The following is a 12,523-nucleotide window of genomic DNA, read 5'->3' as shown; positions in this document are numbered from 1 at the left end:
TTATCGATGAGCACTATTCTTAGGGCAGTGTAGTGTAGATTTAAATTTGAGGTCCTGAACAAGGAAGCTCCCAACATCAAACACTTACATGTCTTTGGATGCAGAGCATACGTCTACCTACCCAAGGAAACCAGACCCAATAAGTTATTGCCTAAAGTTGAGCTGATGACTTACATTGGTGTCACCGTGCCAATCATAGTATAGTCACTCAGCCCACTGTGCTGTTTGACAAAACTATGAAATGCCCTAATACAAAGCGACAGGCAAGCACCAGGCTGCAAAGTGCTCCTAAACCAGCTGACAGCCAACCAGACAATTCTGATGATGACTGGATCACCGATGACGATGAGCCAGACTCACATCCTCCTCCTAAATCCCAAAAGGGGCCAGGCCAGGATCGTGATGACAAACCTGCGCAGCCTGAGGTGTGAGAGCCTGAGAACCCACCTTCTCCACCTCCGGGGGATCCTGCGCCACAAGATGAGCCGCAGAGACTGGTGAGAGAAAGGAAACCAGTAACTCGCCCGGGTAATATCTACAGTGAATCGCGGAATCCAGTAGACACATCCCGTAGACACCTATCGCGATATTGAGTCAGAGAAGAAGTGGAAGGATTTAGTTGGCAAAAATCCTAAGATGTCTCGCATACCTTGCCAGTCCAAGCAGAAGCAACAGGTTCCCGGACCTAGCTCTGCCCCTCCACCTCACGACCCTCCTGCTCAATCCCCGGGTGCTTCGCATGAGCCAGTCGCTCCTGAAGCCTCTGACCAGCAGTCTGAACAAGACGCTGATGAGTTACTTCTGGCACAGCTATGCTGGGAAGGGGGAGTACCAATGATTAACTACCTGCTTCTGAAGGCAATTTCGCCTGAGGCAGATGATCCAGACACGTCCAATGTCAGAGAATGGATGTACCGCGATATCCTTCGCTTACCACCAGAAAAGCAGAAGGAATGGAGAGCTGCTTGCCACAAAGAATTGGATGCACTTCGTCGGCGCAGAGTCTTCAACTTGGTTGACCGCCCTAAAGGGCATAAAGTCATAAAATATCGCTGGGTATTTGATGTCAAATCAGATGGACGTTGCAAAGCGGGATTAGTTGCTAAAGGCTTCTCGCAGGTTGAAGGTATTGACTTTGACCAACCATTCTCACCAGTTGTGCGCTTTGAGACAGTGCACCTTATGCTCACGCTAGCAGCGCTTGAGGATTGGCACATCTCTGGACTCGATGTGCGCAATGCCTATCTTTATGGCAAACTGGATGAGGAAATATATATGGAACAACCTGAAGGCTTCGCCATAAAAGGCCAGGAGCACAAGGTTTGCAGACTGCGCCGTGCACTCTATGGGCTTAAGCAAGTGGGGCTTGCCTGGTGGCGCACACTTGCTGAGTCTTTGGAGAAATTAGGCTGCAAATGTTGAACTGGGCGCTGACTTAGCTGCCAGGTTCTACAACGTACCAGAATGTACCGGAACCCTCTGGAACATTCTGGTATATTCCATTATTGTGTAGGGCACGGAGCTCATGTGGGTCAGTGATATCATAGGTGGAGCTCAGTAGGATTATAGATATTCCACATAGCTTAGTCAGCCTATGGGCCACAGTGTATATAAACCCTGCAGCTCTGCTGCCTAATGACAAGGGTCGTTTATACGAGCTTTACCAGTAGCTACAGCATCCAACCAATACAGTTGAGTTGTGTAGGGCGCACTGTGCGTGCTGCTGCCTCCATAACTCTTCATCAGGTTATGAGCCCAAATAGGCAGCTTGCGTCTGCGCGGTAACTCGCTGCAGTGCGTTGTGCCTCGCTCACCTGTGCATCGCCCTATGCGCCCTCACAGGCTGCAGTGTGGCTTGATGCGTGATCATCGCCGTAGGCGCTGTTATCAGCAGCCATCAGGCTTGATGATCGATCCTGGGGTAACTCCCTAATGGAGCCAACAGCATGGAGCAGTGCGCCCTTATCAGGCTGCATAGCTTCACTGATACTGATGAGATCTCGATACAGATTTCAGATCTCTCAACCGCTCCTCAACAATGTCGAACAACTTGATCGCTGTTGTCCCCGTCCTCGACGGCTCGAACTGGCCTACCTGGTCCGAGCAAATGATGGCGTATCTTATGTCCCAAGGCCTCTGGGGAAATGTGGATGGCAGCATCATGCAGCCAGCTGTCGTTGTCTCCGGTACCACCAGGGACTCTACTGCTGCTGATGCCTGGAAGGAAAAAGACGTCAGGGCTATGGGCACGATCCATCTGCGCTGCTCTCCCGCCGTCGCCTCCTACATAAAGGACAAAAAATCGGCCAAGGAAACTTGGGACCAATTGTCTTCCCTCTATTCGTCTATGTCCCTCGGTGCCATTTACAATGAGCTACGGGGGGCCTTATCGACGAAGATTCCGGCGGATCAGCACCCTGCTCCAGCCTTCGCGAAGATATCCAGACATTTCGACACTCTGGAAGCGGCCAAGGTCAAGATTCCCACGGTTATTCAAAGTCTAATTTGCCTTTATCTCTCCCCAGCCGCTACGAGAACATTGCGCAGATGCTGGTCCAAGCTACCTCTGCTGACAACATGAGCATAGGTGCGGTATGGGAAGCAGTTACCGCTGCTTGGGACCAGTCTCAAGGCAAGAAGCCGGAGAAACTCGGTGCGCACAAAATCTCGGTGGTGAAGCGTAAGCCGGGTGATCCCTCCTTTTCTTTGCAGCAGCAGCAGCGCCCTCAGGGCAGCAGCGGCAATGCGCGAGATGGTAAGAGGCACCCTTATCGTGGCAAGCGTGCAGGCAAGAAGCGTCAAGGGCAAAACCATGATCACCACCATGCCCACAACGTCTTGATCGCCTCGACCGTCTCCCTTCCTCCTCCAACCATCGCTCACGTCCTCGACATCGCACCTAGTGGCAGCAAGACTTGGGGGCCTCTCGACACTTCACTTTTGACATGAGCGATGATATGCACTGACACACAACAATCACCAAGGACCAAAGGAAATAAACCTAAACCCCGTGATATGGGTGAAGGCGGTCCAAGACAACTGAGGGGTATTTTAATAGTTCGAGGGGGAAAGGAGGAGTAAGACGACGTAGGGTAGTCCGTAGGAAGACCTAGAAAAATAAAACAAAACCTTGACGCCTGAAACAAACACTAATGGACGCTCCGGAGTATTTATCTCCGAAACGGCGCAAGCAAAGTCGCAAACCACGGAACCGAGTGTAGGTTCGGGCTCACGGGAGTAGAAGGCGCTAGAAAGAGTTGCTCAATTTTGTTTCGCTATGTGAACCTTACCGGAACTAGTTAAATCGATGGCGGAGATATTTCTCTCGACGAGTCAGGCCTATTGGCAAAGCTAGGATCGGTTATAAGTCGCTAAGTTCGACGCTTTTGAACTTCTCGGGTCGCTGAGATCGTAACGTTAATTCTCTGAGATGGTGAAGTTGAAAACTTGTTTTTCTGTATGCTACTTTGTACAATTTACACTACAGGAATGGCTTTGCGACCGTTCGGAGATAAATAACAAATAAACGCCGCTACCCACAGGATTGCTCAGCACTTTCCTCCGCTATACCATACACCATACGACTCTCTTGCGCTCCCACTTGCTCTTTCCAGCCCCTATAGGTCGCCTCGACGCTCCGCCACCTGACCCAAGCGGTCCCATCACTCCGTGCGACACGCCGGTCACGTGTTAATTACCTCCGGCCATTTGCTGACTGATGCTGACCTTATGGTGACTCGTATGCGTCCGCACCTTCGGTACCTTGACGGAAACGAGGGGGAGTGAGTGCTGGAGGGTGGACATGAGGAAGACGCCCCTCGATAGAAGTGTCCGCGGGTCCCGGAGCTAATGCAGCTAGAAGTCGCATTGGTTAAGTCACTCCGGAGCTTCGGTGCGCGGAGATAAATCACGGAATGGGTCCGTGTACGCCTCGAGGATGTTAGGAAGTCCGGAGCTAAATAGAAAAAGTCTTTTAGAGCCCATAGAAGCCTAGAGGCGTGCGAGCGCTGTGTCGAATAAGCTCCGGGGCGTTTGTATGAGGTGCTGAATCCGCGTTTTCGGGGGTCAGACGATCCTGAGGCTTATCAGCGACTTCATCGACTATGAGGAATTTAAGCAACCTGCGACCGCGTCTACCGTGAATGGGTTTGTACGAATACTGCGGGTTCGGTACGACGGTCCTGAATTATTATATTAAGGTCGTCGGGAACATAACCACCCGGTTATTTCCAGTATACTATATACCTGACCTGAATATTCGCCTCATGTCACTCGGAGTATTGCTCCAGGATAAACTAAAAGTGTCTGGCAATGACCGACACATAAGTCTATATGAAAAGGGATTGCGCGAACCTTTATTCAGGTTTTTACCGCGGCAGCCCGGCAACACTATCTATAGTGTCAGTACAATTCCTGCACCGGATGCGTACTCTATATTCCCAACGATCTATGCGGTCGATTATGGGATTATGCACCATCGCATGGGACACCCTTCTAAGGAAGTCCTGCGGCAAGCTAGGGAACACACTAAAGGTTTCCCCACCAATCTGGAGTTTCCTTCGGAAGATCCAGGATGCCCTGGATGCGCGGAAGGCAAAATGCCTTCTAAGGCTTTCCCGCCATCCACTCTACGGGCTAAAGAACCGTTTGAGTTAATTCACTCGGATCTTAAGTCTTTTCCCGTAGACTCCTACCATAAGTATCGGTACACAATCGTCTTCTTTGACGATTACACCTCTTATGGATGGGTCATGCATATGCGCTCCACAGGTGCTGCAATTGCTAAGACTCGTCAATTCCTTGCCTACATACAAAACCAATATGGCAGGAAAATTAAGGAGTGGATGTCCGATGCAGGGGGAGAATATAAATCTGACGCATTTATCGAGATGCTCAGAGATGAGGGCATAAAAATCTGACAAAGCGCACCTTATGCACACCAACAGAATGGTCGCGCTGAGCGCTTTAATCGGACTATAATGGACAAAGCGCAGTCAATGCGGCTAGAGTCCTGCTCACCTCCATCTTGGTGGGAATTTGCGGTAGACCATGCTGTTCACGTCTACAACCGGACCCCTTTGAAGCGCCATCAATGGCTGACTCCTTATGAGGTCCTGAACAAAGAAAATGGCATATTCAGTTGGCAGTCGAGAGCACAGAAAACTGTTGCGCTATCCTCCACTGAAACCAAGTACATGGCGCTCAGTGATTGTAGCCACCAATGTGTATGGGTTAGACAACTCTTTGACGAGTTAGGCTACCAACTCGGCCCCATTCCTATTTGCGGTGACAACCAAGGATCTATATTCCTTGCATCTAATCCTGTCACTGAGCAAAGGTCTAAACATATTGACATTTGCTATCATTATATCAGGGAAGTCATTGTGCAGAAGAAAGTTTAAGTATTCTACATCGATGGTGAGAATAACCCTGCTGACATGTTCACTAAGAACTTAGGACATGTCAAATTCCTGCGCTTCAGAGCGCAACTTGGACTTAGGTTCTACAAGTAATCTAAGTCAGCCCAATGCTTGCGTGTGCAATTATCTGCGGCACTTAGTGAGGGGGAGTGTTGAACTAGGCGCTGACTTAGCTGCCAGGTTCTACAATGTACCAGAATGTACCGGAACATTCTGGTATATCCCACTATTGTACAAGGGCACGGAGCTCATGTGGGTCAGTGACATCATAGGTGGAGCGAAGTAGGATTAGGGATATTCCACATAGCTTAGTCAGCCTATGGGCCACAGTGTATATAAACCCTGCAGCTCTGTTGCCTAATGACAAGGGTCGTTCATACAAACTTTACCAGTAGTGTTAACATCCAACCAATACAGGTAGTTGTGTAGGGTGCACTGTGCATGCTGCTGCCTCCATAACTCTTCATCATTATATTGACATAGAATGAGACATATCAGCATAGCATGAGTCATATGTAAGGGAGTGAGTCATAAAGGTATGGAATGAGTCATATGGACATAGAATGAGTCATATCAAGGGAAAACAGTGGAATGTCTCGGATTCTCCTGGAATGTTCTGCTCCCAAAAATATTCCAAATGTAGTGGCTTGACACTGGTACTGGTGGTACAGTTTAGGCCTGGAAGGGATATGTTCAGCATGCAGCAACAGCTTAGTTTGGCATTTGAATGATCTCCTGGTCTGACACCATCCATGGTGCTGTACATCGCAGCAACTGCAATGTCCTCTGGCCTGGGCGGGGCATTGGCCCCATTCCGAGCAGGAACCTTGAGATGCTAGTGCCATTGCGAAGGCTGCGGTTGCTGCTCGTGCTTGGGGCGAAGTCAGTGTTCTGGCTAGACATGACAGTGCTGCGATGATAACTTGAAGTTCAAATAGTCTGCTCAGTAGTGGGTGCCATGGTCTTTTGCATACTTGCTGTATTTTATACCTCTCGCAGACGGGGAACTCATATATTGTTGGCTACAGGGAACTCGCCTTCGACATATGGCTATATTCACTAAGTCATCATCAACAGACCTGATGTATGCTACCAGACACGAAATCAAATACCAAGGTGTAATGCTGTGAGAGGGTAGTGGTGCAAGTGGCTCCCACTGCCTTATACAGTCTGCCTTGTGTCACCAGCACCATACGCACTAAGTTCTGAGGTTCTCTATTGTTTCGTCAATTGCTGTCAGGATTGCGCGGTGATAGGCACTAACACACGACAACACCAAAGACCAAAAAGAAATAAAACCTAAAACACCCAGCGGTATGGGTGGAGGCGGTCTAAGGCGATTGAAGGGTAATATTTAAGTTCGAAGGGAGGGGGAGAAGTAAGACGCCATAGGGTAGCCCGTAGGAAAACCTAAACAAACAAAATCTTGAGGCCTGAAACAAACAGTATAGCGATTCTCCGGAGTATTTATCTCCGAAGTTCGCCAGTAGCCCGGGTGGGGAGTTCCACTGAACCCACACAATAGTCTCTTGCCTACAGACGCTTGGTGAATTATATACTTTAAATCCGGAGCTTACTAGGATCGATATGCGATGGCGGAGTTATTTAGTTTCAACGAGTCAGGCCTATTGGCAAAGCTAGGATCGATTGTAGACGCTAAGTCCGACGCGAGGGGACTTTGAGGATCGCTGAGACGGTAAATCTGATATGCTGAGAGGGTGAAGTACAAAACTTGGGTTTTCTACTACGCTCCATACATTTTTATGCTATTGGAATGGCTTTGCGTCCATCCGGAGTTAAATAACGAATATGCTCCGCATCCCACACAATTACTCAGCCTTTGCCCACCGCTATACCATGTTCCATATGATCCTGCCGTGTTTCCATGTGCTCGTCCTAGGTCCTAGGGGTAGCCTCGACGCGTCAATGCTCACTTGAAGTGCCTCATCACGCGGTACTGCAGGCTGATCACGTGCGGATTAGCTCCGGCCACTTGCTGACTGATACGTTCCGTCCGGCCGTCGATTTACGTCCGCTGACTCGGTCGCTTTGACGGAAACGAAGGGGTGTGATGACTGGGGAGTGGTAATACCAATGACTCACTGCAACGTGGGCCTCCGCCATTCCCGGAGATAATTAGTCACAAAGGTATTCTTCCGGGTTACTTCGGAGCGTCTGGCTGCGGAAATAAATCATATTGGTGATCTGCGCCTGCCTTGAGGACGTTAGAAGGTCCGGAATTAAATCCAGAACCCATCGTCAGTTACTTGTAGCATAAGAGGTTCGACAGGTGGTGTCGAATAAACTTTGGAGGGGATGTACGATGTGTCAAATTCGCAATTTCGGGGGTCAGAAGATCATTGGGGCTTATCAGCGGTGGTGTAGTGTACTTGTAGTGAATGTTTGTTACAGAGAAGTAACACGGTAGCATAGTGTTCGAACCCTGGTCAGAATAAGCCTGTAGTAAATAGAGTGGTTGCAGTTGAGTAGGGTATACATAGGCTCCATAATCAATGTCAAAGTGCTAGTGAGGTAGTAATCAGAACTGAAGGTGGTAGCACTAGTTTTTTCTTATTATATTTCACCAAAAGCCTGATCAGGGCTTGTAAGGCTGATCACAACATATAATGAGTTTTTGAATCTGATCAGGGGGTCCACACCTGACATGCCTGGCCAGACCAGATCACTTATGATATGGCATTTTCGATTTTTCCGATGCACTATACTAAACTTCATAATAAGTACCGCTTGTGTAGTTTTTTTTCTTTTGCTTTTTTGGAGGAACAATATGGCTACACAGCAGCTAGACTCCGCTAGTTCCCTGTGGCCCATTAAAAGTTGTGGTACAAACCAGTTAGTGTGGATCCAATGTATAAGTAGAACCTCAGGAGGAAATGCATTCCACACACTTTGAAGCCATAAGTTAGGCCAAAGTAGTGTGGGACTCCAAGGCCATCCCTGCTATGGTGGTTTGCATTGATGAGGCCTTGTACCATGCTCTGGAACCTTAATACCCACTAAAACCCCCATGTATGTGATCCAGTCGTCTGGTAGGAATAGCTCATTTTCAATGGTGCCGCTCCACGCCTGTTTCCCGAACTTAGGATGTGTCAGAGCCTGATCCATCTGGAGGCAGGTATATTAGCCTGTGGATCCATCTATTGTGTATTTCTGATTCAGTGAAGTTAGTGTCCAGGTGAGAAATTACTCTCTTGCAACACATTTTACAGATGAGGTATGCAGATTCTGAAATAAGAATTCTGAAGAAGTGATCCAATCTGGGTAGGTATTTCCCATTTTGTGTCGTATGTCGTACACAGCTGGACGCTTTGGTTGAAAATATTTGAATATCCCTTGAAGTCAAAACGTCAAGTCACACTAGTCAGAATTTGTGACATTTGTTTGTTTTAAAAAAGCGACAAAATGACTTCTTGTGCAAAGATTTGATTGGGGAAAGTCAGAAATTGTTAAGAACAAATACACATGATCTACTTGTGACTATGACATCATCTGTGGTTCAGCCATCCTCGGCCTCCCATTCCGGTTCCTCCTGGTCCCTTGGTAGATACTGTATTATATATCATACTATGCAATAATGCAATGATTTTATTGTTCTATCTAATGCTACATACACCTGGAAGTTTCTCGATGTATGTATGGCACACAATACTCCAGACATGGGATACCACTATGCCATTCACATACCTATCTGTCCTCGCAAACATTCCCTAACAACCAATATATGTAAGTGAACAAAGAGATTAAGGTTGGGCGCGGGTGACACCGTGGCTCTGCCACGCTGACCCTGACCCGTACCTGCATGTACCGCACCTGCAGCAGGCAAGGGTACAAAACCCGCCCGAGAGACCGCGGGTCGCTGGGTGCCCTTGGCCAATGCCCAAGGTAGGGCTTTGTAGATTCAAGGCACCCTATTGAAGGTACTGTTGAGCCAGTTCCTTTGTACACCTGGATCTGACTCCAGTATCACCAGGAGCCAGTTTCCCATGTTTTTGCTGCATTTACCCCTCAAAAATCACAAATCATATAAATATTGTGCCCTCCACCAGACCCGTGGGACCCGAGACCTGTTGGGACGGTTTCACAGTAGCTCTCGCTTCGAGGGATTTTGAACCCGAGCCCGCACCCGAGCGACCCGCGGGCCCAATACCGCGGTGGTACCCGCCACCCGCGCCCATCCTTAGCTACCCCAAGCAGAACCTGCCTTTTGGTCCCACCATATGCATTTTAAGTGCCAGGTGTTGTGGTTGCACAATTATAATCTATCATGCTGTACGGCTATATCAGTATCTGAAAGCCTTCCAATTCCTTTAGGATGAACACAGAGTCGGGGGGATGGTCGAAGCGATTCCCACGGTTCAAACCCCGCTCATTAGCATGGGTGGCTGATCCTGGATCACACTCACAACACCCGGAGCAAAACAATATGTCGTAATTGAGCCCATTAAATAGCGGGCTATATACATCTAATACCTTCTGATAAGCTTGAAATTCTTCTTTGAATTCGTAGCTCAACCGAGAGGTCAGCCATGCTAATGAGCGGAGGTTGAACTGTAGGCCGGCAAATCCCGATGTCCGCTGGAACAAACAGTGCATGTACCCCGGATTATCACGCAGCTATTCCTCAGAAATAATACCTAATTGCAGCAATAAAAGCATGAGGTAGTCGTTCATACTACAATTACTATCCCGACTGCCCCGCTATACAATCACTGCAAAGATTTGCCACCACGCGATCCTGCCCATTATGGTGCATATTCAAACTCCGCTCATTAGCATTATCATGCGTGGCATACTTAATGCCCCGAAACTTGAAACTCTACTTAGTAAACAGTATTCGTGACATTCGCCACGAACAAATATAAACAAATATAGTTTTGATGGCTCAATTCCTGACAAGCAGAGACCTTGCTAGTCGCAATATGAGTCCGATAGAGGGACGTGTCCAGTGGTTTCATTGCTGGCGCCACAGGGATTCTGCTAACTGCCAGACTTCCTTGCGTCCTGGGGCAGAGCATTCGGTAAGAATATGTTCCATTGAGTCGACCAATCCGCAGATTGGGCACATTGCCCGATGCTCATGATTCGGAATGTTATCCCAGTACCTTCCAATCTTGTGGGCACCATGCATCAGCTTGTGTAGTTACAGGATAGGGCAAACCCTGTTGGCTTATGTACTCGGGAAGCTCCATCTGGTGCTGGCATCTTACCCCTCCTTTGGGGGATGGGATGAATTAATTATCACATAGGTGCTTGGCACAAATGCAGCCAGAGTTTGGCTGGCCAGCTGAACACTTATTGCCATCCTGCGCCATCCGGGAGACGTCCCGTCTCCCGGAAAGCGCAGGATGCATGTCCCAATGGATATAATTTAAAGTAATTATTTCGAATCTTTGACGTATACAAGAGATATTTAGCTCCTCCTTGATTTGGTGTGCAAAATTCACAGCCTGTAGCTGCTGTGGAGTGCAGTTCACAGCATGTAGCTGCTGCGGTGAATTGAGATGGAATTTAGTACTGATTGTTTACTTCGATATGCAAGTGAGATGCAAAGCATAGTCTATGCATGGACCGGAGTCTAGCAGGACCCCTGAAAATACTGATAAATGCTGGTGCAAGACTCAAAATTTCCATGTCTGGATTGTCTGAGGCTCCCCCCCGCATTTTTGTCCGGATAAAATACCGGCCTCCCGAAGGGGCCGATTTTTGTCTGGACTAATGCACCGGCATCTGAAAAGACAGAAAAAAAGGTTTTCTCGCCTATCAACTCATTAGAACACTGTACAATGTATCAGTAATCGTACTAGGACTCGAATGCAGTCAATGAAGCGACAGAATTCACGAAGGCCGCCCACTCCCATCAACCATCCTCCTCCCCATCCGAGTCCAGACCCTGGAGTGGGGCATTCATTTTGCCTTTATCCCAATCCAATCCTTGGGATTGAATGAGATGTCCACCTCTTCCGTGAGGTCAATGTCTGCCACGCCCTAATGTGAATCCCGCTGAGACTGCTGTACCCCATATGAACGAGCTCGAAGCGCACACGTTAAGTATTGTGGGCGTCATCCATGCTTCTAGAGTCATGTAAAGTGGTGATGGTGTAGGGAAACTTTGACAATACAGCGTACTGATCTCAGCCACATTCAGCCACTGGACATCGGAGCCCATTGTGCTACACACTAGAAACTATATATCACAGTGCAAATAAGGGCTACACGAGGCTATGCGATGGTACACAATGACAGGTTGGGACAAACCTCAGCCATAATTGGGTTAAAATACATGTACTACAAAGGGTAAATACATTGGGCCAGTCCGTTGCCAACTTGCCACACAGCCGTGTCCGGACTGTAACCGGCATGGTAGCTCGGTCATGACCGGTGTCCGGACTGTAAAACCGGGATGGCCGGTTCGGTCATCCATCCTTGTCCGGATGGCGTCTGGCATGGAGGCCTGAGGGCTCGAGACCGCGATTTTTGTCCGGACTGGCACCGGCATCTATCGGTATTTTCAGGGGTCCTGGCTCGATAATGATAGAGTTGCAATAAAAGAAAATAAAAAGAAAAAGAAAAAAGAAAAAATGGGATTGGCTCAGAGAGCCATGTGGCGCACATGGGCAGTTGTGGCTTCGAGGCCCTTGGGACCAAAATCTGCATTACTCTCGGGCCTATGCTCCACAAATCACCCTCAGAGCCCTGAAGTAGGAACAAAGCAGCTAGTGAGTGACAGATGGCATGTTTTACCGTAAAATCCGAGTGTAAATACTACAAAAATCGAATTTGTCCGGCCCCTCCGGGGCCATACTAGTACTCAACCCGTCCATCGTTCTCTGAGATATATCTCCTATAAATCAGCAACTGGAACCATGAGAAAATCTACAGCTAGTCCATGCATATTTTCTGAAGGCGATTCAAGCCCAAAACACTGTGTAATTCCTCAATTTGGGGCCCTCCGGGGCAAGGGACTTCTTATATCGCACATTCAAAGCAAACACCGCTCCCCCACAATTTCACGAAAGAGGTTTAGCATTGAATCTATAGTTTGCACGCTTTCCCCCCTCCACGCTGCCTTACAAGGTCTGAAT

Source organism: Gloeophyllum trabeum, assembly GCF_000344685.1.
Source record: "Gloeophyllum trabeum ATCC 11539 unplaced genomic scaffold GLOTRscaffold_00003, whole genome shotgun sequence".
Lineage (NCBI taxonomy): Eukaryota > Fungi > Basidiomycota > Agaricomycetes > Gloeophyllales > Gloeophyllaceae > Gloeophyllum > Gloeophyllum trabeum.
This window is presented reverse-complemented; position numbering follows the sequence as displayed.